This window comes from Bison bison, unplaced genomic scaffold (assembly GCF_000754665.1).
Source record: "Bison bison bison isolate TAMUID 2011002044 unplaced genomic scaffold, Bison_UMD1.0 scf7180017864525, whole genome shotgun sequence".
In the NCBI taxonomy this organism is placed as follows: domain Eukaryota; kingdom Metazoa; phylum Chordata; class Mammalia; order Artiodactyla; family Bovidae; genus Bison; species Bison bison.
The window spans coordinates 11054604-11076912 of record NW_011495076.1 but is presented as its reverse complement, the minus strand read 5'-3'; the positions used below and the strand labels follow the sequence as shown (position 1 = coordinate 11076912).

The following is a 22309-nucleotide window of genomic DNA, read 5'->3' as shown; positions in this document are numbered from 1 at the left end:
CGATGGACGTGAGTTTGAGTGAACTCCGGGAGTTGGTGATGGACAGGGAGGCCTGGCGTGCTGTGATTCATGGGGTCACAAAGAGTCGGACACAACTGAGCAACTGAACTGAACTGAACTGAAGATATATAACCAAATTCAAGAAAGTTCAGGACTAATCTCCAGGACAACTGGTCTATCATTTTGCTTTCCTCTTTATGTTGGCCTTACTTTCTTTTGGTTCAGACTGACATGGCAGAGTTTGGGAACATGGTAATGAGCCAATCTAGGGTTATATTTCTTATACATCTAGAAAGTACTAGGTAACGTGACCTAGTACTAAGACCATGGGCTAGTACCAGGACTAGGATCATGACCTATGGTCCAAAGTAAAAACCTCCAGAGAAGGGCTCTGACTGGCCTAGTTTGAGTCAGGTGTTCATTTCAGCTTTGAGGTATAAGGCCAGTAAGGCCATATTGTTTCCCATTCAAAACACAAGCTTGGACTCAGGGATGGGTCAAGTGTTTCACAAAAATCTTATGGGTCAAGTGTTTCACAAAAAACTAACAATTCTTCCCTCAGAGAAGAAGTGAATCCTGAGTAGCAATAGATGATCACTATTTTTTGCTACACAGGTATTATGAAAGTGTCCATTGTTTAATAGGTCCCTATTCTTATTGCCTGAATAAGAAGAACTAACATCCAGAGAATGGCCCAAGAAAGACATCTTTCTCCTGTTTTTGTACTTCAAAATTCTCTATTCTGCTCTCCATTTCTAACTCACTCACACTTGAACACACTCATACACACACATTTATGCAGTAATAAATTCAATGATGAATTCTAAAGCTTTCAGCATTCTAAATCCTTATCTGTCTACCTTATTTCACTTATGTTTTAATTAAAGGTATTAATTTAATTAAACATTCTCTGTCAAAATTAACTGCAAATTTTGACAGAGAATGCTTCTCATTTTCTGTTTAAAAAATATCTTGAGTAGGATAGTTTCTATAAGCTTCCATCTTTTTATTCTTGTTGAGGTATAATTGATACATAACATGGCATAAGTTTAAAATGTACAATGTTGTATACGTATATATTGTGCAATGATTACCACAATAAGGTTACTTAACACATCCGTCAACTCACATAGTTATCATTATTTTGTGTATTTGATGACAACTTTTGAGACTATCCTGTTAGCTACTTTCAAGCATACAATAGAGCATTGTTAACTATAGTTGCCATGATATGCAATACATCCCCAGGACTTTTTCATTTATCACTGGAAGTTTGTACACTTAGACCAGCCTCACACATTTCCCCCACTCCACTCTTGCCCTTGGCAATCAACAATCTACTTTCTGTTCTATGGGTTTGGATTTTTTTTTTTTTTTTTTTGTAGATTTCACATATAAGGGAGATCTCTCCTTTGTCATAGATTAGTTGTCCATATGTGTTTGAGTATATTTCCAAGCTTTCAATTCTGTTTCATTGTTCTATGTGCCATTTAAAAAAAATAATTTTCTTTCTTTCTTTCTTTTTGGCTGTGATGGATGGATCTTCATTACTGTGTGGGCTCTGGTTGCAACAAGCAGGGGCTACTCTTGAGTTGTGGTGTGTGGACTTTACATTGCAGTGACTTCTCTTCCTGCAGTGCACAGGCTTTAGGGCATGTGGGCTGCAGTATTTGAGGCACTTGGACTTAGCAGTCGTGGCTCCCAGGCTCTAGAGTACATCAGTAGTTGTGGTGCATAGGCTTAGTTGCTCTGTAGCATGTGGGATCATCCTGGATCAGGGATAGAACCCATATCTTCTGCATTGGAAGGCAGATTCTTTACTACTGAGATACCAGAGCCCCTGTTATGTGTATTTTTAAATGCCAGTACCATACTCTTTCAGTTACTATAGCTTTGTAGTATACTTGAAGTCAAGAAGTGTGATGATTCCATCTTTGATCTTCTTTTTCAATATTACTTTGGCTATTTAGGGTCTTTTATGGTTCCATATTGGAGAAGGCAATGGCAACCCACTCCAATACTCTTGCCTGGCAAATCCCATGGGTGGAGGAGCTTGGTAGGCTGCAGTCCATGGGGTCACTAGGAGTCGGACACAACTGAGCGACTTCACTTTCACTTTCACTTTTCACTTTCATTCATTGGAGAAGGAAATGGCAACCCACTCCAGTGTTCTTGCCTGGAGAATCCCAGGGATGGGGGAGCCTGGTGGGCTGCTGTCTATGGGGTCGCACAGAGTCGGACATGACTGAAGTGACTTAGCAACAGCAGCAGCAGCATGGTTCCATATGAATTTTAGGATTTTTTTTTAATATTTTTATAAAAAATATCTTTGGACTCTTGATAAGGATTGCATTGAATCTATAGATAGCTTGGAGTATTATGGACATTTCAATAATATATATTCTTTCAAATCATGAACACAAGATATCTTTCTATTTATCTGTGTCCTCTGTCTTCTTCAATTTCTTTCATCAATGTCTTAGAGTTTACAGTGTAGAGATCTTTTACCTCTGTGGTGAAATTTATTTTTAATTATTTTTATCATTTTTGCTTTTACTATAAATGAAATTATTTTCTTCTTTCTCTAGTTAATTGTTAGTGTATATAAATACAATAGAATTTTGAATGTTGATTTTGTATTCTGCCACTTTACTAAATTCCTTTATCAGTTGTAACAGTTAACTGGTGGAGTTTTTAGGGTTTTCTATTTATAAAATCATAACATCTGGAAATACAGATATTTTACTTCTTTCTTTCTGATTTGGATTTTTTTTTTTTTTCCTTTTTCTTTCCTGATTTCTCTGGCTAGGACTTCCAGGATTGTGTTGCAAAGAGTGCTGAGAATAATCATATTGGTCTTTTTCCTTATCTTAGAGGAAAATCTTTCAAGTTTTCACCACTGGATGTGATATTAGACTGAGAAGAACTGTTTTAGAAGAATGAGTTGCATTGGAAAGTGTTGGACAAATGCTATTTCATGCAAGAAGTCTCTTGGAAGATGATCAGATGGAAACTCAGAGGTAAGAGGTAAAAGAAAATACACTTTTCAGTGTGCTGCTTCTGAATCTCCTGTGAGATTTTTCTTGAATAATACATAATTTAAAGTGTAATTTGAATGTTTTTGGAATTTCATAGTTAATTAAATTAAATATATTAAGCCCAAGACAGTGCTCATATGTTTGGCGGTGTATCCATCATAGAGTTTTCTTTTTAAGAATCTCATAATCTTACTTAAAATCTTCTGAATCACTATTCACTATTTTACAATATATTCCACATTTTCCCTCTCAACATTTTTATTAACAATTTTCATTGTCTTCATTAGTTCCCCTTTATTCAAATTTTTTGTCTTCATTCTTTTTTAAAGACATTTTAAAATGAGCTCAATATATCAGCCTTCTTAGTGTAATAATTAATTCTTTACTTCCTCTCATTTATTAGTTGTCCTATTTTCTCTTCTGTTTCTGTCTTGCCCTGATATATTTTTTACACACTTTTTAATTCGTTTTTTCTTCTCATAATGTAGCAAGTCAATTTTTTATTTGCTTATTTCTATTTGATTTGTTTTGCTCTTCTATTTATAAATATCTATCCTTTTGTTGGAAGGGGGTGAATGAAAATATATGGTAAAACTTACTATGATACTCTAATTTCGCTTGGCTTCTCTGTATTTTTTCACAGTGTTTAATTTCTCCTATTATAAAAGTGGTGCTTTGATCCTTTTATTTTGTGGTTTTTCTCATACACCCCAAGTTGCCTCAGGATGCCAATTAACCCTATCTGTAACTACAGAAACTCATTGCTATATACAAGACTGATTGATATATTGAAAAAGATTGAGTTTTAATTAAAGATAGTGTTGCTGGATTGTTTTTGTTTTCTTGCTTTTTATTTTCTAAGTGAGTCTGTGCTTTCCCCGCTCCAATACACTTGTTGGGGTCTTAATTTAATATCAGAACATGTATTTTAGAATATAAGACATATTCAAATATTCACAGTAATTCTAATAAATGACAAAGTACTGTGAAAAGGAGTTTTATATTCAATCTTCTGTGGATCATTTTAATTTAGCTCATGCATTCTAGGTTTGTAAATCTTTACACTAGTGGAAATTTGTTCCTGTGAAGGAAATCATGGGTTCTTGTGAAAATCTAGATGACACTAGGGGGCAGCATGATATCTAGAAAGGGAGTGGGGTTTGGCTTCAAGGAGCCTGGGTTCTAATCTCAAAATATCCACAACAGAGAATAACCCTCTGAACTTTTTTTCTTTTTTTCCCTCTACCTATAAAATTAGAAGTATTGACCACGTAATCCAAAGGGGCCCTTCAAACTCTCATCATCTCTGTTTAATTTGCCATTGTTATAGTTTATGCCAGGGTAAAAATTAAAGCCAAGCAAATTCACGTTAGTTGGATTTACATTAAACCAATATGTTCCGTCACTACAGTTTTCATCTTTTATAATTCATATGTTGGGAGGAACTCCATACAGCAAAATCCTCCCCTTTAAAAGTCATATTGTAACTTATGGACAGTAAGCTGACTGTGAACCAAGGAGGATTCAGAGAAATGGCCCAGTTCCAATTGCAATACTAGGTGGTCTATAAAATAACCTTGAAAAGACTGTACTTCAGCAACGCCTCAGTTGTGAACTGTGCTGAGAGAGCCATTGTGCCCTCTTCACTCTCCAAGGGGTTTGCAAGCTGTTGGCAAGGTACACAGGGCACTGTCAAAAAGAGAAACCCATGGGAGACCCTATCATTGTTAGCACAGTCAACAGAAGCAGCTGATGGTGCTGACAGAAAGCGATAAAAGCCACTGTTGGGAACCACGGACTGGAACTTCTTTGGGGAACTCTCTTTAATCAGGATTTTTAGACTGAGTGTTGTACTAGGGAGGACCTTTCAAAGTCTCTGGTCTGCTCCACCATTCAAATATCTCTCTTTCATGTGGACAGTACTTTGCTGAGAAGAGCAACTCTATTTGATTTCCAACACAGAGGTGGTGACTATATTCTCTACGTTATGGACTCATAACCACTGATTAGAAGTGATTGAATCAGAGATTGACCGTTAACTCAGTGAGAGGCAATCTTTAAGAATGGCCAGGAGGAGGCTTGAAATTTAGTCATCTTCAAGAAGAGGTATTATTAATTGGCCAATCAAAGTCTATTTCTTTGTAATTTGAACTAGAGATATGGGGAAAACATCAACATGTTAGTAGCAGAAGCAGGAGCTAAAAGACCTATGAAGAAAAGGCAACATGCTTTTTCTGTTTGAAAAAGAGTTTTTTTCCCCCCCTCAAAAAAGATGCTGGAAGGTAGAAGAGCTATATAGGATATATAGCTATATATAATAGGATATATCCTTAAGCTATACTGAAGGATAATTTCCAAAGTAGAATATTATGTTAAGTTAGAAAAATGAGTAAAAGTGAAGTATTTGGTTGGTAGGTGCAGAAGAAAAGATAGAGATCACCTGAGAAACTATACTGTGAATCAATACCACCATTGGGGAGCCAATGCAGTAATACTGTTATTAGCTCAACACTGGATTCTTCTACTATTTAAAATATGTTCTGATTTCACAGATAACTAATTACATAACTTTTTCCTACATTCTTATGAAGACTGATCACATGGCTAAGATTCTAATTTCTTTACTAAGTCTCATGTACTTCCTTGAAATAAATTTCCATTAATTGAGGTAACAATACTGTACTATGCAGCATGACTGTAAGTTGATCTCTTAAGGTGCAAAAGCCAGTTATAAAAAGTCATATGAGATAATAAGATTACCTTTTAAATGTAGTTGGAATTATACGATGCTGATAATTTGAAATTGTGCAGAATTCTGTCAAGTTTGAAAAGTCTTTAAGCTTTTAGATAGATGAAAGGAGAAAAACAGATGCAGAATCCAGTCAAATATTTAACCTGGTGTGCCAGTAATCAACTATTTTCTTTCAGCTCTGAATGCATCTCTTTCCCATGCTTTGTGACAATAAAAATGAACCCTGTTAACGCGTTTACTTTAGCACCCGGCAAAATGTTAGTCATCATCAGTAGAGGGTGCTGGAGAGATGCTGCTGCTACTGCTGCTAAATCACTTCAGCCGTGTCTGACTCTGTACAACCCCATAGACGGCAGCCCACAGGCTCTGCCGTCCCTGGGATTCTCCAGGCAAGAACACTGGAGTGGGCTGCCATTGCCTTCTCCGTGGAGAGATGCTACAAGCCTGTAACAGAGGAAGATAACTTCCATCTAGGGTTCTGGCCTTGCATTATTGTTATTATTAATGAGAGAGCCCAGAAGCCTCCAGCTATGCTCTTTGGTTATGATCTCCTTCCAGTGGTCACTCCTGAGCACTGTGTCCCGGTCACACCCTGTAGAAACTGGAGGCCACTTCTACAGACTGGGCTTCCCTGGTGGCTCAGATGGTAGAGTCTGCCTGCAGTGCGGGATTCCCTAGATCGGGAAGATACCCTGGAGAAAGAAAGGGCAACCCACTCCAGTATTCTCGTGTGGAAAATCTCAAGGACGAAGGAGCCTGGGCAGCTACAGTCCATGGGGTCACAAAGAGTCGGACACAACTGAGCAACTTTCTTTCTTTCTACAGACTAGCTCCCATTCCCATCCTTAAGGAAGTTTCTTTGCCATGGGTAGTCTCTATGTTCACCCTGTTGAAAAAGGTCTGATTCTCAGCCTTGAGGTCAGGGCTCTTCCTAGTCTTTTACATTTCTCTTTGTTATTGTTTTAGCTTTATTGTCCACAATTCCTCAGTTTAGAGGTAGTAGTTGTTCTTTTATATCTGTTACTTCTGAGTTCTTTTTCCTGTTATACCCATCTTCTATTAGTTACCAATTAGTTTTATTATATTCAAATAACCACTATGCTTACTGTCTCCTGGTTGGACCCTGAATGATGAACCTGCATATTTTGCAAACTTATATTAGTGCTGAATCAAAGGATTAGGACTACATGGTCATCTCCTTCTAGTAAAGAAATTATCGACACAACAAATATAAATACAGTTATGTATGTCATATCAGGATGGCCAACAAGAATCCAGTCAGCCTATCATTTAAAAGCTTAGATAGTTGTCTTCACTAGTGACAGCGCATCTTTTTACTCTGGGAAGATATTAAATTAATATGGAAAAACATCTTAGATTGGATTCCAGAGAAACAGAGAGTCTGAGATGGAGATTTGTGTATAGGAACTATTTTAGGGAATGCTTTCAGGATCAACATCTGGGCGGCGGGGGGCGGGTGGGCAGTGAAGAAAGTAGCATTAGGAAAAGAAAGGAGTTGATGCGTGATGTATCCCAGAGAAGGTCCGCATGATCTCATATTGCTCGGCAATTCAAACTCTTCCACCTTCATGGTGTTTGGCACAAGAAGATGTTAGCACTCCTACATCAACACATCATTTGGTGTGAATTTACTCCAAGAGGGCAAACTACTCAGGATGCTGTGGGGCAAATCTCTTTAGCTAAGGGCTGTTTCCAGAGAGTGACTCGACTGAAAACCTTTCCATCAACTGCCCACACTCTCACCAGCTGGGGAAAACAGGTACCACAGTCCAAAGCAGGGTATTTGAGCAACTGTATTCGTTATCTACTGCTGCTTAACAAACCTCCCTCCTGTTTTAGTGGCTTAAAACAATGACAAGTAGTATGCTTGCAGATTTGCAATTTAGGCAAAGTTCAGTGAAGATAACTCTTTTCTGTTCTGCTCAACATCAACAGCAAAAGCTTGAAGGCTAGTAACTGAGATCATCTGAAGACTAGCTCATTCACATGTGTGGTGGTTGATACTGGCAGTCAGGTAAGATCTGAGTTTGGGCTGTCAGCTTCTCTGTGGCCTGGGCTTCCTCATAACATGGTGGCAGCATCACTTTTTCTGCATTCTATTTTTTGCAGTAGAAAAAACCTTGCCCAGATTTAGAGGATAGAGAAATAGACTCTGCCTCTTGATGAGGAGTGAGGTAGGACCATAAATTTTTCTGTGACCATTGTGGAAAATATAATCTGCCACAGTAGCACATAACAAAAGCTACTATAAAAGGAAATGAAAAACATTATATAAATATTTTGTTAGAAAAAAATGTGTGCATGATTGACATTTTATTTACTCTGATATTTAAGAGAATCTTGGCATTTAAAGCAAAGCCTTATAACTCTAAAGTGTATAATGGAGCAATTTATTTAGAAATGAGTTTAAGTTGAAATCATACTGTGTTTCTTTACAGAGGAAGAACTTTCAAGAAATGTAAATTATACAACATTTTTATGTTTAATTTTTAAATTAATAAAATCATATTTAGTATTTGGCAAGATCTGATTTATCAGATTAAAATGTAAAAATTTAAAATAATGTATATATTTGCAAATACTATTTGAAATACATCAAAATGTGTGTGTTACATATATATGTGTGTTACATATATATATGTAAATAAGACCAAACATTATTCAAAATCATCTTCAAAAAGTTTATTAATATTTGCAGTATCATATATACAATATTGGAGAAGGCAATGGCACCCCACTCCAGTACTCTTGCCTGGAAAATCCCATGGATGGAGGAGCCTGGTAGGCTGCAGTCCATGGGGTTGCTAAGAGTCGGACACGACTGAGCGACTTCCCTTTCACTTTTCACTTTCCTGCATTGGAGAAGGAAATGGCAACCCACTCCAGTGTTCTTGCCTGGAGAATCCCAGGGACGGGGGAGCCTGGTGGGCTTCCGTCTGTGGGGTCGCACAGAGTCGGACACGACTGAAGTGACTTAGCATATACAATATTAAAATGTGCAACTTGAACTTAATTATTAGGGGAAAGCAGGAGTTTTGAATGTGCAACTTTATTAAGTTGAATAACAGCCCTTATTTCCACAAATGAAATTCTGAATAGTCTTTGGCACACACAAAATCCACCTCTGAATGCCCTTTTTTTTCCTTCACTAAAAATTCTCATCGATATAATCAAGAGGGTCAACTAGCATAGAGACATTAATTATAAATCTCAAATCTTTAATATAGGGTTTTGACCTTGGAGAATAGGTTTGTAGAAATTTACAATATCAGCACAAATCGACTCAGCTATATGTATAGTACAGCAGACTTAAGATGATGGTACACACTCCTTTGCTCCCCGAGATTATCTTCCTAATGTACTCTTATTTCAGGAGTCTACATGTGAAGTAGGCAAAAACAGAGTTGTTTTGTTGATAGAGACTAAGATAGAGCTGTGGTTGAATTTGGTTCTTGGTTGGTCTAACAGAAATCCAATATTAGGGCTTAAGGTATCCTTAGCAATTTTACTCTTGGTAATCTACTGATTAACTGGAAGTGAAATATTTTTCTTTTATCCTGAACTTAAAGATTTATAGGGCCAGCTCTATAGATAACTCATGCAAAATTCTTTCTTTCAGAAACTTTTGATTTTAAATTGTGTCTTGCAGTTATATTTTCTAGAGATATTACAATTAAACTTTCAATGACTGTCTTTTATTCTATAAATATTTCTTTTGTGTCACATTAATTTTACAGCAAAATAATATTGTGTTAAATAAATTGATTTAAGATATAATTACAGATTATAGTTTTCCATCCAAAAGAGATGAAAATGTCAAGTTGTGGGTTCAGCTTCTGGAACTCTCTTTTTTCAATTCACAAATAGACGGATTCTAGATTTGAGGTTATGTTATTTAAAAATGGAAAGGTTGATATAATCACAAATCTGCATGCTGCCATATTTATTTCTCAGCAATCAATGCAATAAAGTATCTGACTTTTGTAGCTCTAAATCGAGTACATCCAAGCTATTTATTACTATTCACCATTGTCATTCATCAGAATAAGCTATCTGTTCATACCCCTAAAATATTACATATTAATGAAGTCCCAGTGATGCAATATTTCTGAAGAATAGCAAGTTAATACTATCATGGTTAAGCTGCATTATATTCAGTTTATATTTGATTTAGGAAGTTCTTTCAACGTCTTGCCTAATTTCTATGTAAAGAAAATAATAGTTTTGTTGTAGCATAGCTGTTATTTTAAAACTTCCTTAAAAGATGAAAGACATTAGATACCTGTTAACATTGGGCTCTTTAGGAAGCAGCCTCTGAAATGAGGATTACGGACTGATTTTAGATGTATCTGTTGTTGAAAAGAAGCCATGTGGAGTTTATAGCTAACCCCACAAGAATAATCATAATTTAGGTGCCTTGACTTCTCGAGCAAAATCTTCAGCAGAAATTTTATTCCACTGAAAAAATAGCAGCTGGGAGTTCCCTTGTGGCCTGGTGGTTAGGATTTGGGCTTTCATTGCCAGGGTCTGGGTTCAATCCCTGGTCGGGGAACTGAGAGTTCACAAGCTGTGGGGCACAGTAAAAAAAAAAAAAAAAAGCAGCTGGACACTCTTGAGCTCTAACAGTAAATGAGCATCTGATCATGGAACATGAATTAACCACATGGCCAGAGCTGACTATCTTGAGTTGGGCTCTGTTACACTTTTCAAAACATAAGGTACAATGGGCCCAGCAATTTATTTTAAGACAGAAGTGGTCCATGTGGCATCAGGTGAGCAGAGTCACACTTCTCCCAATAGCCAGGACTTTGGGGATGATGTATCTGGTTATCTACTTTGTCTGGGAAATGATGTGATATAAATGAGAATGTATATGTAGACTCACAGGCTGTGGTGACTGTCTTGGCTGGTTGTTCAGGGATCCAGAAGGAGATGGATTAAAAGATTAGAAACAAAGGAATCTAGGGAAAAGGCATATAGATAAACCTGTGAGATATGAAGATCTTTCCAGTAAAGATCATAAGAGTTATGCATACCTTGTGTCTCTATTTCCTCATTTCCCATATTCTTCACTCAGTCTTTCAACCCCATCACTTTACTACTGAGGTTACTAATGGTCTCTGTCTTGCCAAATCCAAGGTCTGTTCTTCACTTTTATTTACTTGATCTCAACAGCATTTGACATTAATGGTCACCTTCTTTGTTCTTGAATTAAGCTTTTTCACATTTTTTCTAAGATATCTAACTCCAAGGGAGTTAACTCTTTTATTATCATGAATATTAGTTTTCAGTTATTTTTTTCAGGTTTCTCATTTTCCTTCTGTCCCTTAAATGTTATTGTCTAATGTTGAAACCTTTGCCTTCTTCTCTTATCTATGTATGTTTATTCATTAGCTGATATTACATAATCCTACAGCTTGAGATGTCATTTACAGCTCTCAGTCCTCCCTGAGCTCCAGATCAGAATATTCAACTGCCTGCATGCTATCTGCACTTGAATGAATAATTTGTTGTTGTTGTTCAGTCACTAAGTCTTGTCCGACTCTTTGCAACCCCATGAACTGCAGGACACTTTCCCTGTCCTTCACTGTCTCCCTGAGTTTGCTCAAACTCATGTCCATTGAGTCAGTGATGCCATCCAACCATCTCATTCTCTGTTGCCCTCTTCCCCTCTTGCCCTCAATCTTTCCAGCATCAGGGTCTTTTCCATTGAGTTGGTTCTTTGCATCAGGTGGCCAAACTATTGGAGCTTCAGCTTCAACACCAGGGCTTCCAATGAATGAATAATGCTGCTGCTGCTAAGTCACTTCAGTTATGTCTGACTCTGTGCGACCCCATAGACGGCAGCCCACCAGGCTCCTCCATCCCTGGGATTCTCCAGGCAAGAACACTGGAGTCGGTTGCCATTTCCTTCTCCAATGCACGCATGCATGCTAAGCCGTTTCAGTCGTGTCCAACTCTGTGTGACCCCATAGACGGCAGCCCACCAGGCTCCTCTGTCCACAGGATTCTCTAGGCAAGAATATTGGAGTGGGTTGCCATTTCCTTCTCCGTGAATGAATAATGGGTATGCCTAAATTAAAATGTGTAAACTGGAACTGTGACTTCCCTGGTGGCTCAGACGGTAAAGCATCTGCTTACAATGCAGGAGACTCAGGTTCGATCCTCAGGTTGGGAAGATCCCTTGGAAAAGGAAATAGCAACCCACTCCAGTACTCTTGCCTGGAAAATCCCATGGATGGAGGAGCCTGGTAGGCTACAGTCCATGGGGTCACAAAGAGTCAGACACGATTGAGCGACTTCACTTTCACTTTCAAACTGGAACTGTGGCTTTCCCTTTGGAAACTGCTTCTCTATGGAGTCCTCACTGAATCTTCTCCATCATATATCACATGTGTCCCATCAACATCAAATCTCACATTTACACTCAAGATACAGCATAAACTCAACCCCTTCCCACAATCTGTCAACTTCCTCAGGCTAAGCCTATTAAACTCCACTGAAAGCTAATGTACTGACACCCCACAGTTCATTTCTTGCTCTGCTATAGTCATTTCTCAACATAGTCATCCCAATGACCTTTTCAAACAAAGGAAATGAAGTCATGTCACAGCTCAAAGCCCAGCAGTGACTTCCATTCTATTCTGAATAAATCCAAACTCCTTGCCCTAGACAAACAAGGTCTACCTGATTTAATTCCTGCCTGTATCTCTGACTCCTTTTCCTAGTCCACTCCTCTCTTCTTGATTCATTCCATTCCCTCTTGCAGAAATTCTTCTTCCTCAGATCTTTATGTGGTTCTCTCCACTATTTGGGGGCTTCCCAGGTGCTCAGTGGTAAAGAATCCATCTGCCAATGCAGGAGACACAGAAGACTCAGGTTTAATCCTTGGGTTGGGAAGACACCCTGGACAAGGAAATGGCAATCCACTGTAGTATTCTTGCCTGGAAAATCCCACAGACAGAGGGCTACAGTCCACGGGGTTGCAAAGAGTTGGGAATGACTGAGCAACTAAGCACTCCCTTATTTGATTCAAGTCTCTGGTCAAATGCTACCTTCTTGAAGAGTTTTTACTTGAGTTCCTTATTCAAAATGCACAACTATCTTCCCTTTTGCTCTGTTTTTCTTCAAAGCACTTACCATTATCTAACATGCCAAAATCTGTTCAGTTGTTTATTTTCTTCCTTTTCCATTTGTCATTTGTCCATTTGAACATAATGGACATAAACTCATGAAGGCAGACATTGATTGTTTGGTTCACCGCTTATATTCCTACCTAGAGCTGTGCCTGAAATACTTAGCAGCATAGTGAACATTTGTTGAATTATAAATTAACTTTGTGTTTCATTGTCTCACCAACAATTGCAGACATACAAGATATACAATATTTAAGCCATTTTGCAGATGAGGAACATGAGGTAGGAAGGTTAAATCACTTGATAGAAGTCACATATTTATATTATTCAATTTTTGTATATAATGGCTTAAATAGAAAAGTTATTTTAAATTTTAGCACCAGGAGAGAAATGTCTGTTTGGGAAATTTAATGAAAATGATTTTTGTTTTTAAGTTTTTGTTTCCTTCTTGAACTTTGCTTTAGAAATTTATAGCCACATTCCACTTAATCACTGCAGTTTTTGGTTGTTGTTGATCCAAATCCTTTATTTTATTTCAGTTTTAAACTTCACTCATTTAAAAAGTTTTATCTCTTCTGCTTACAGTCAAAATGTGCTTTATTTTAAGGTTTAAAATTCAAGTGAATAAATTTGGAAAATTAGGCCAACATCAAACCAGAATAACTAAGAAACAAATCGTAAGGCATGAATTTGTTGTAGTTTTAGGTAAAAGGGTTAGCAAGGTAAGGTGAGAACAAAATGGCTTCTAACAGTCTTTCAGAAGCTTTACAGATTTATCAGAGAAGGAAGAGCTCAGGGAAAAAAAAGACCAAATAATAAATGAGGGTTACATATTATTAATAATTCTGCTAAAAAGGCTGATATATTGAGCTCATTTTAAACATCTCTCTTTAACAAGAAAAATGAAGAAGGTAACGTGGGCAATTAGCTACTGACATGGCCACTGCATATCTAGGTAATGATCAAAAGTGTGTGGGTGGTATGACCATCCAAGCCTCTCAAAAGGGGCTGCACTTTCTGATATGAGGCATAGAGTCTGGGCATTATTAACTATTTACGTTCACAGGAAATGCAGGTAAATTATTAATTTGTTTTATAATTTTGATGCTTATTTTCCGCTTAGTCATTTCATTTTATAGCACTCTAATGTGCTGTAAGTTTACTGTGAAATAGTTTAAGCAATTCAACATAAGTAAGGTTTATAAATATCAGTCTTTTTAAAGGGAAGTGAAACAGAATCAGCAATGACAGGAATTTTTTTCTTGTTTGCCTTGAATAGAATCTTTTCTATTTCAAAAAATAGTCTCCCTGACATTCTTAGTTGCAAAATGGACCCAAAGGCACATTTAATTATCATACTACCTGATAATGTGATTTGTTATGGTATATTGCATCACATCATGCCATATCTCTTATCATACCATATTGTATTATAAACCAATTTTTTATCTATATTCCAAGAAAAGAATATAAGTTCTGTGGAGCTGGGGGTTTTATTCCTTTTCTTAATAGTTATATGTCTGAAACATAATAGATCCTCAACAAATATTTACTGAAGAATAGTTCATCTCACCTGACTGGATTTGAAGGCACAGGGGTCTAGTTACAAGTAGAACACTGAACACCAGTAGTCTTTGTCAACCAAGTGGCAAACCAGTTCCTTAAGAAGAAATGTCTGGCTAGAATAAAGTGTCTGTTAAAGGCATACCTTTGGCAGATCACATGGTAACTGTCACATCATAGAATGATAAGCATGAAGAATACAAAAATTTTGGCTGGCCTTACTGTGTTTAGCTGTACTTGGGAGTTAAAGGACGAACATGACAGGCTCAGTCAGGACTCTATGGTCTCAGCTCAAGGCAGTGTCAGAGGGAAAGAACATTTCGTCTCTTATACCTCAAATTTACATACAGAATCTGATTGTACAAATTGGAGTATTTATAATATAGAGTGAATTATAGCTATATTTTTACATGAGGTTAAGAGTTTCAATTTGAAAAATGAGGCTCTGAGAATTAAAATAGCAACATTTGGAAGGATTTAGATGACCTTGAGTACCCCAGATCCAAACTGCATTGAGCAAAAGTAGCTCCATTTTCCAGTCTAAAGAGGGGCTGTTTTACCTTATTTGGAAAACTTAAACTAACTTTAGTAAGGATTATTGGTAGCTCTCCTTAGGCTCTACCATGCCCATGCCTCACAAACTCCAGTCTTCCAGCCAGAGTTAAATCTCAGCATGCCCAAGGAAGACAATCACCAATAAAACCAAGAATGGAAAACGTATATGTCAAAAGAATTCAAATCTGAAATTAAAAATAATTAAAAACCTGGGGAATATATAGGTGGATTCGTCAGTGATAGATGGACCATGCAGAAAGCCATAGAGTTTTAGATAGGGCAAAATATATTAACATGGAGGCATTTATCCAATATGCTGCATTCAGTGTTGTAGCTTGAGAAACTACCATTTTCTTAGCTGGTTAACTAAAAGCAGAATTCAGCTGTGGTCTGTACTGAATGAAATGAATGCTCCTTGATGTGATAGACTTTATTTTTGGGGGCTTCAAAATCACTGCAGATGGTGACTGCAGCCATGAAATTAAAAGACACTTGCTCCTTAGAAGAAAAGTTATGATCAACTTAGACAGTATATTAAAAAGCAGAGACATTACTTTGCCAACAAAGGTCCATTTAGTCAAAGCTATGATTTTTCCAGTAGTCTTGTATGGATATAAGAGTTGGACTATGAAGAAAGCTGAGCACTGAAGAATTGATGCTTTTGAGCTGTAGTGTTGGAGAAGACTCTTGAGAGTCCCTTGGACTGCACGGAGATCCAGCTAGTCCATCCTAAAGGAGATCAGTCCTGGATGTTCATTGGAAGGATTGATGTTGAAGCTAAAACTCCAATACTTTGGCCACCTGATGCAAAGGGATGACTCATTTGAAAAGACCTTGTTGCTGGGAAAGATTGAAAGAGGGGGGAGAAGGGGAGGACAGAGGATGAGATGGTTAGATGGCATCACTGACTCAGTGGACATGAGTTTGAGTAAACTCTGGAGTTGGTGATGGATAGGGAGGCCTGGCGTGCTGCCATCCATGGGGTCACAAAGAGTCGGACACGACTGAGCGACTGAACTGAACTGAACTGAACTGATATTCAAGAAGGGAGCCAAATACAATGGTGGATATGAGTATATGCTGTACAGTCCACTCACCCATCCTGTAATGGTTCTTACTTCCTTCATTTCAATGGGAGTTATGAAATACTGGTGTTTTACTGTCCAAGACAATGAAGGCAGAGTTACTATGATAGTCGTAATAAGGGAGTAAGGGAGAGAGAATTTTTTCATCCATGAGGATATTTGCTATGGGCTAATGGATCATGGGATCTCTAAGATGAAATAGATGAAAAGAACACTAAGGCACTCCTTGGTCTCTTCTGTGAATATAGCTTTAGGTTGATGTAAAAAACCTTGATCTAAGTTTCATCAAAGAGTTATATTCCTCATGCAGTTCTCAGAACTGAACCACTGGGAAAGTGGTTATTGTTAGGGGAAGAGTGTTATTTTGTATCGTCTTCCTTCAGCAGCAAGTGGCTGAGCACTGGCTGTATAGGAAAATACCCAGATCTTTTAGGGTTATGGGACATTGGCTCTTGTCCAGCACTAGCCCTTGAAGACAGAAAACATCACTATTCAGATGAGAGTTTAAGGGGTCAAAGGAAAAATGGAATTTTGTACTGTGTTTATCTCGCAGTTTTCTCAGTGGATGTATCACACTCTGTAGACTATTGCAGCTCTGAATGTAAGGTTGATAAAGTGTACAATTAGAAATTAGCATAAGCTCTACTCTGACTCTTTGACCCATGGAGTCAGAACCATCATTGTAGGAAGTAGAAGCTGATCTGTGGTGCTGAAATAGTAAACCAAAACAATACCATTCTTGGACAAATCAGAGATATTAATATTGCCCTCAAAAACTTAGAAAATACAAGGGCAGTAATTCCTCCCATCTCATTTAGTTCTTCTGGCTGCACCATAGAGAATGAGAGTAGATAATTGTAATCTTAATCAGATGGTAATTCCAACTGAAGCTGCTGTTTTATACATGGGTTCTTTACTGTAGAAAATCATTATTGCCCTTTGTCACTGGTGCACATCTAGTTATTTTGACAGATAATGCATTTTTATTTCTATTGATGAGCACATACCATCAGAAACAGTTTGCATTTACCTGATGGAAACTGAAGTACATCTCTGTTTTCCTGAAGGGCTGGGCAAGCTCTTCGGCTCTTTTATAAGTTAATACACAGACTCCCTGACCTTTTCACCTTACCACAAGGTGGTGTGCTGCTCAGTGATACCATGGAAGTTCTACAGGCTCAAGGAAAATACTACCAGATAGAAAGGAATAAAAGTACCAAAAATATGTGAGTGTCTATGAATTTTTTTCCTTAGTTTCTTTAAAAGGATATTAAATTCTCCAAAATCACTGCAGATGGTGACTGCAGTCATGAAAGTAAAAGATGTTTGCTACTTGGAAAAAAGTTATGACCATCCTAGGCAGTATATTAAAAAGCAGAGACATTAGTTTGCCAACAAAGGTCCATCTAGTCAAGGCTATGGTTTTTCCAGTAGTCGTGTATGTATATGAAAGTTGGACTATCAAGAAAGCTGAGCACTGAATAATTGATGCTTTTGAACTGTGATGTTGGAGAAGACTCTTGAGAGTCTGTTGGACTGCAAGGAGATCCATCCAGTCCATCCTAAAGGAAATCAGTCCTAATTATTCATTGGAAGGACTGATGCTGAAGCTGAAACTCCAGTACTTTGGCCACCTGATGAGAAGAACTGACTCATTTGAAAAGACCTGATGCTGGGAAAAATTGAAGGAGAGAGGAGGATGGGATAACAGAGGATGAGATGGTCGAATGGCATCGCTGACTCAATGGACATGAGTTTGAGTAAACTCTGGGAGTTGGTGATGGACAGGGAGGCCCAGTGTGCTGCAGTCCATGGGGGTCACAAACAGTCAGACACAGCTGAGTGACTGAACTGAACTGAACCAAAAATAAAGTGACCAATATATGGTGGGTTTGTGAGATACAGAACCATAAATACATGACGAGAGTAGCAAAAATGGCAGTGCATATTGTAAGTCTCTTATATGTGAGTTAGTATAAAATTAATTACACAAATTTTAAAAAGTAGAAGGAAAGAAATAATTGAAGATATCAATGAAACAGAAAAAATATATAGAATAAATTAATAAAACTGAAAACTGTTCTTCAAAAAGATTTTTTTAATTGACAAAACTGTAAAAAGTGGAGTGTTGAAGAGTTACAGACAATAAAAGAATAATAAAGAGAAATTATGAAGAACTCTATCCTATACTCCATTTATATGAATGTTAAGAATATGAAAAACATGATAATACAAGTTAGAATATTCATTGTCTCTATGTGGGGGGATTAACTGCAAAAAAGCATTAGAAAACTTTTGAAGGTGCTAGGAAGGGTCTACTTCTTGATTTGAATGGCAGTTACATGATATTTACATAAACATTCATATTAACTGTATACATAACATTTAGAGTGCTTTAAGAGACATTACTTTGTTAACAAAGGTCCATCTAGTCAAGGCTATGGTTTTTCCAGTGGTCATGTATGGATGTGAGAGTTGGACTGTGAAGAAAGCTGAGCCAAAGAATTGATGCTTTTGAACTGTGGTGTTGGAGAAGACTCTTGAGAGTTCGTTGGACTGCACGGAGATCCAGCTAGTCCATCCTAAAGGAGATCAGTCCTGGGTGTTCATTGGAAGGACTGATGTTGAAGCTGAAACTCCAGTACTTTGGCCACCTGATGCAAAGAGCTGACACATTTGAAAAGACCCTGATGCTGGGAAAGATTGAGGGCACGAGGAGAAGGGGATGACAGAGGATGAGATGGTTGGATGGCATCACCAACTCAATGGACATGAGTTTGGGTGGACTCTGGGAGTTGGTGATGGACAGGGAGACCTGGTGTGCTGCGGTTCATGGGGTTGCAAAGCGTTGGACATGACTGACTGACTGAACTGAACTGAACCATATTGTGTGTGTATACCTCAAACAAGAACAATAATAATCATGACATACATGTATAAGTCTTGTCTGTAAGACTCCTTAAAACAATAGTTACATCTTATAATGAGTGTCTTTACTGAGTTCCTATACTTTTCCTATGAGGTCATTTATATAGTTTCAGTGAGACTCTATTCTTCACCCCCCATGTCCCAGAAAGTTAAAATTTACAACCCTACCACAACAAATATCTTTTTAAATTACATATGACAATCTCACTATAAGAAGTGAGAACTATGTATCATACATACATTATAATTCTATCTATAATGTTCTCTCAGGAAAATGTCTTTAAGTTCTTGCTTTGCTACACATATAATCCCATATTCACAGATAGTCAAGAATGTTAGTTTTTGATGGATAGGTCAGGTACATTCCCAAACTTGGGACTTTCTGAGAAAGAATTGATCATAGGTTTTGCAGATTATAGATTTTATTGACAGAAACTGGTAAATATCATTTTGATGATTCGTGAATCCTGATATCAATAGATAAGCTTATAAAGACAAAAAGTATTTCTGATACATACCAGTAACTTACAGTTCTGGAGATTTTATAAATCTTCCACATGGATAGTTTTTCACTCATAAGCTTTAAAATTCTGTGGTTCTGTTTTTAAAGCTAGATATTAAAGAGGCTTGCTCTATTAATTAATATCTATGAAGTACCATAAATAAAACTGAACAAATAAAATGCTATATTAGTAATACTAATTTCTTTAATGAAAGTGAAAGTTGCTCAGTCATGTCTGACTCTTTATGACCCCATGGACTATTCAGTCCATGAAATTCTCCAGGCTAGAATACTGGAGTGTGTAGCCTTTCCCTTCTTCAGGGGATCTTCCCAACCCAGAGATCAAACCTGGGTCTCCCACATTGCAGGTGGATTCTTTACCAACTGAACCACAGGGGAAACCCAAGAATACTGGAGAGGGTAGCCTATCCCTTCTCCAGGGGATCTTCGTGACCCAGGAATAGAACTGGGGTCTCCTGCATTTCAGGCGGACTCTTTACCAACTGAGCTATCATGTGTGAGGTCAAATTCATGCTTTAGGGACAGAGATCTGTCTACAGTGAGAGACTTTGAAGAAGGCTGACCATTGGTCCTGTGGCAGTAGGCACAGAAACTCACAGTATGTCCAGTAGTCAGAAAAAAACTATGAAAGGTTTTTCACTTTGCACCTTTAGGCAACAGAAAATAAAAGAGTTGCCTATATAGTTCTAGTTCCCAAATTAAATTAAACCTTAAGCATTTCCAGCAAATTACTGCTACCATAATAAAAACATCATCACTGACTTTTGCCTTGACATTGTCAGAGGATATGCCATTATTTTGTATACATGATAATGAGAAAAAATATGGCCATTTGGCACCATGAACGAATGAAGGTAAACTTGCTGGCCTTACTTTTTGTTTCCTTTAAAAACCTTTTTAGTTTTTTATCTGGCAAATTGGACCTTCTCACATCTGTTCAAATTGATTTCTTATCTACTTGGTATTGTTTCTGAATGTTCCTTTCTCAAAAGTGAAGTATTGAAATCATTATTAGTGTCTTGGTTGCCTTCAAACTACTAAAGGGAGAAAATTTTGAAGGCAGTTGTGATTCACGTACAACAGAGAAAACGGGTTAGTATAAATACATTCACAGAATAGCTGATATCTTTCAATGACAATAGTTAAACACATTAGTTTCAGTAAAAATTATTCTAAAAAGCAAAAAGTCAGCTTTCACAGTCATGACTATATTTTAATAAATAATTTTATGCTACACGATGACCATAATTTAGCCATTGTAATATATTCAATTAAATTACAATATAGTTTGACTTGATTCTTTGTCAATAGAATCTACGATTGAATCATGTATTCTCATTACTGTACTTTTGTGAAACTGTGAATTTTAGACACGAATGCCTGATTGAGTAGGTCTTGATAAAACCTTACAACGTCTGCATTGAGTATAGTCGTTTAAGAGTTAGATAATATTTAAAGACTCCTGGGGAAATGATATACTCTATAACAAACAAAATCAAAACAGTAGAGATTTATGGAATCCCAAAACCACAAATTTAAATCCCTTAACTAAAGGAGAAGAAGTTTAAACAATTAAACAATTTTACAGAAAGATTTGAAACAGTGCAATTTTCCTAATTGGTGTGGTCTGGTAGAAATAGAAATGTGCCAATTAAAAAATAATAATGCTAATTGGTGGCTCAGGAAAATGCATATCTTCAATAATCTCACTTTTATTACACTATTTTATTTGGGATAAAGTGCATTTAAAAATTTCCAAGATTTTAAGATGTAGAACAAAAAAGGAAGACATGGCCCCAAAGAAAGTAGCTGAAACCAAGAGTAGCTGCCTGGGCCGAGGAGTAAAAGACTTTCTAATTAGCCCTCTGATGTATCTACAATCATCCTTTTTTATGGTTCAGGCGGCAAGATCTAGCCTACACCACTGTCAGGGCTTGTGTGTAATCTTCAGGTGTCATTGAACATAAATCTCAGTGAAAATCATGGTGATAGTCAAGAAATGAGCCCTTTCTTCAATTCTGAGAAACATACTGAAAAAACATCATAAGAGTTTGAAAAGGAGAGAGTTTTTTCGTCTCTGCTAGATGGAGAGTCGTTTTTTTCCTTTTTTCTTACCAAACTGACAATGATATAAAATTTTTTTAACTTAAAAGATTTTGCTTTCATTTTTAGCCAGCTTACTTGCTCTGGGGGTTAAGAATAGCTTCCTCTAATGGTGTCAATCTGGAAAAAGAGAGAGACTTTCTCAGAGGAAGTAGCTAGTCAGTTGCTGTCTGGGCAAAGTGTAATGTAAAGAGAGTGGGATCATCCAGAACCCTCCTCCTCTGTCTCCTGCTCCTTCCATCACGTCCAGCTGCTTTTTCCTCAAACTATGGCTTGAGACTTAGAAAAAAATAAATGGGTCTGGCAGAAGCATGTGACGAAAACTCTATGGAAAAGTACCTTTACTATTGCAACACTGACTCTGTAGCTCACAGCTAATTAATCCCACAATAGAATGTGAGTTGGCTAGTTGTATTTTGAATGTTCTCATGTGGCCTCTCTTGACGGGACTTGCCACCAAGGGTTTTAAGCTTTCACCCTATTTAATATTCATGTCTAAAGAAGCAAGGTGCCTTGGGATATTAAGAATTTTTTAAAAATTGGTCCTTTAGGTTTAGATTATAATGGAAAATTCAACAGCTATAGCTGCTGGAGACAAAAGGTGA

The 22309-nt window shown here is 37.3% G+C and overlaps 1 long non-coding RNA gene across 2 annotated transcripts in view; it reads left to right on the top strand.

Moving 5' to 3' along the window:
- Nucleotides 1-22309, top strand: part of LOC104981935 — a 77118-nt gene that overhangs the window by 51293 nt on the left and 3516 nt on the right. For both annotated transcript variants that reach the window (XR_824446.1, XR_824447.1), the window contains one exon: nt 2875-3020. This is a non-coding gene — a long non-coding RNA (uncharacterized LOC104981935). The remainder of the gene's footprint in view (nt 1-2874; nt 3021-22309) is intronic.